Here is a 4,092-nt window from a genome sequence, read left to right as displayed (position 1 = left end):
ATATATATATATATATATATATATATATACATGTATATATTTATGTGTATGTGTGTGTGTATGTATGTATATCTCTGTGTGTGTGTATGTGTGCGTGTGTGTGTGTAGTTGAAATTTATAGAAAAACAAAAGACGAAGATATGTGTATTTACAACAAGCAAGTGTAATAGTTTGACGCTCGGGAAAAATGGAAAAGGGTTTTACGTTTCGAGCCTTCGCTCTTCGACAGAAAGGAATAAGAGGAAATAGATAGAGAGAGAAGGAAAAAAATCCTGTTGAGTTCAGTGGTCCCATATGGCGAATGATTGGGAAGAAAGAGGTTGAATGAAAGGGAGTTAATAATAGAGTAAGGTTGAATAATGGGGAGATAATTCGTGGTGATCCCAACAAGGGGAGGGGCGCAAGCGTGTTTGTGTATGTAAGAATGGTGTGTGTGAGTGTGTATGTGTGGATGGGGGTGAGTGAATTTGACATGTGTGTGTGTGTCTGTATCATGTGTAGCAGTTGGTTTATGCTTTTTCACGTGGTGTGTGCACATGTGTATGTGTGTGTGTGTATGTGTCACTGTGACCAAATTGTGTGCATGTGTATAGTGTATGTATGTAGGCGAAAGTTATATTTGTCTATGTGTGTTGCACGTGTTTATGCGTGTTGCGTATGTGTAGATGTGTGTATGTGTATATAATTTCTATGTTCAGGCATTATGTGCTTGTGTAGGTGTGGGTTGGTACATGATGGTGTGTGGTGTGTGTGTGTTAAGTTAAACAGTGTGTGTGTGGATGCTCATATAGTTGTATGTGTGGTGACGTTATTGAAGATTGTGTGTATATATATATACATATATATATATATATATATATATATACATACATATATATATACACATATATAAATATACATATATATGTGCATATACAATATATATTGGTGTGGGTTTTGGCTGAGGGTGTGTTTTTGTATGTATCTCTATATGTATATGTATATATATTTATCTTTGCACACACACATACACACATATATATATGCATGTGTTAGTGTGTGTCTTAGTGTGTGCGCGCGCGTGCGCGCGAGCGTTTGTGTAGGAACATCTGTTGCAAAATAACATTGTTTTAAAATATTCCCTTAATATGTGACGGGAGAAACCCATATACAATTAAACCTTCGGAGAGGCATTATGCCGGTAATATTATTACCGGCATAATGCCTCTCCCAAGGTTTAATTGTATTTCTTTCAACACACGTATCCACATCAAGAATCTTGCACACGAAATACACATACGAAACCCATATAATTTTACTGAAACACGAATCGGTATCAGTAACGTTAGAAACATGAAGTATGACAAACCGAATAAAACAATCCATTGTGTTTAAAACCGTAAAATTTACCATTCAAGAAAGTATTTTCTCAAAGAATGAGAAAGTGTCTTGGACCAAAAAACTTTATTTGATTTCGTCTCTTTATGTCAAAGGTCAAAGTCAAATCCGAGTTTTATAACATAAAAACGTCAGCAAATTAGCATTCGAGTTTATCAGAATATTTATATAAAGCTAGCTAGGCTACCTGAAATACAGCAATTGACAGTTCTTTTTCAATTGCTTATCACATCAAAAAATACTAATTAATTGCGTTTGGTGCAGAAATAGCTAATCTATTTTCTTCGAAGTTAACAGCGTTTTATTTTTTGAAACCCAGTGAGCAATACAATGCCCTGAATGTACTGTCTTCCGAAAAGGTTTGGTGTTTGCGCATTATTGTGATGATATTTTTGTCAAGTTCAACTTTGGGGACAAAGATTAAAGAGAGAGAGAGAGAGAGAGAGAGAGAGAGAGAGAGAGAGAGAGAGAGAGAGAGAGAGAGAGAGAGAGAGAGAGAGAGAGACTGACAGACAAACAGACAGACAGACAGAGATGGAAACTGGACCTGGTGACAATTAATTATTGTTGCTTATTTAAATATGCACAGAAGAGGAAAAGTTAAAATTAATCATGACATTATTTAAAATCAGAAACATAAAACAGCACTATAAGCAACTTATCTCTTGATCCAATCTCGATATTTCTTCATCAATCTACATTTATCCCTCCAAGGATCAAAATATCCTTTTTATCGCTTCAACGATCATAATCTCCCTTCACACTCAATATATAATTACATACCATGATTCAATTGAAAGATCATCCAGCGTTTTCTAGTGGAAATCCCTACCATGAGCCTTGTACAACAGTCATGTACACCAGTCTTGTACAACAGTCCTGTACAACACTAATGGTTTTGTACATAATGTTAAGTTGATGACAAGCTTGAATTAACATGATTTACAAGATATCTTTGTTACAATGCATAGCAACATTTTATACACAATATAAACATTTACATAAGGTGGTGAGCTGGCAGAAACGTTAGCACGCTGGGCGAAATGCTTAGAAGTATTTAGTCTGTCTTTACGTTCTGAGTTCAAATTCAACCGAGGTTGACTCTGCCTTTCATCCTTTCAGGGTTGATAAATTAAGTACCCGTTGCGTACTGGGGTTGATTTTGTCGACTGGTCCCCTTCCCAAAAATTTCGGGCCTTGTGCCTGGAGTGGAAAAAAATAAATAAACATTTCTATATTAGGTGATAGCAATGAGTTAGAGAAAGATGACTAAAATAACTTTGAATCTCCTGGAATAACGAATATCAAATGTCAACTGACAATAGTTTCTGTTTAGTTGTGTGGGCCTTTCAGTTTATAACCGTTCGTCAGGGCTGGTTTGTGTTCTTACCGATAAACTAGGAAATTAATTAATGGGAATTGAGAGATCACACAACTCCAGACTGTTTGGTCATGTTGCTCGATTTCCCGAGTTAGACCCTGCTTACCGTGTTCCCTTTACTGAGGACCCGGCTGGGCTGATCCCTTGTGTTGGTCGACCACATGCCATACGGTTACGGCAGAAGAGGAAGGATCTTGCAGAGATGTGGACTGAGTGGGACTCTGCTGAGTGGGACTCTGCTGAGAGGATCGCCAGGGAGGACCCCAGAATATACCGACAAATAGTGAATGCAGTAACGCGCTGCAACGACACATGACCCCTATACCTGACCTGAGGGAGAAATCGGATTTGAGAAGAGACAAGAATTAAAAAAAAAGCAATTTTGTTTACAAACTGCCCTGTCAATAGGGAAACATGAATTAGATGGAAAAGAACGGGGGCTTAAAGAAAAGGATATCGGAAGTTTTATACAAAGCTTTCAGTTTAGTGTCCCATCACATTTTGAGGAAATATAATAATACAGGTTTAAACGAAACACCCAAATACTGTAAACCATTAAGCTATAAAGGCTCACTCTATTAAGAAACACAACCCGAACCCGAACCACATATTAAATTAGACACATGGAAGCACCCAAAACAATAAATGTGTGTTTCTTTCGCAAAATGCTAGAGTTCTCCTTTTCGACCAGTTTATCGATAAAAACACAAACCAGTCCTTCTGACGAAGATTTATGAACAAGTAAACGCGCCTGGTTAAGCAATAAAACTTAAACCATCGACATGGCTACAAGTTAACGCTTATTTGTTATTCTGATGTTTCATTTTGTCGCTTTGTGTTATTTTGCCACTTCAGCTGTAAATCACACGTAACTGCAATGACCTACTCTCAACAACATGCTGCAGGGGAAACACCAACTTAAAGCATATATGAATTGTTTTTCCTTAGAATTCAATTCTATCATCACTATGTACACATCTCAGTTTGTGAGTTGGAATAGTTTATTAAATTACTGATAATATAGGTCGGCCCATGTTCTTTGCAAATACAATTAATTCTCTAATCTACAAATAAAAAGAGGACGTCAGATGTCAGATCTTTGACATACTCTGTATAAAGGAATTAACTTTTCCATTGACAAATTCCGGTTTTCGGAATCTTGTGTTTAATGGACACTGCTGACTTCCCCTGTTCGAAGGTTATAAAGGACACAGGTTTCGTGTGTCACATAGCTAGCTAGAGGCGATGGCTTCTTGGAGCTAATTCACGGCAGCTTTCGTCCTAATTTTGGGACTGCCATGTTGGCTTGGCGATAACTATATATATATATATAT

This window comes from Octopus bimaculoides, chromosome 2, assembly GCF_001194135.2.
Source record: "Octopus bimaculoides isolate UCB-OBI-ISO-001 chromosome 2, ASM119413v2, whole genome shotgun sequence".
Taxonomy (NCBI): domain Eukaryota; kingdom Metazoa; phylum Mollusca; class Cephalopoda; order Octopoda; family Octopodidae; genus Octopus; species Octopus bimaculoides.
Note: the sequence above shows the minus strand (reverse complement) of the source record.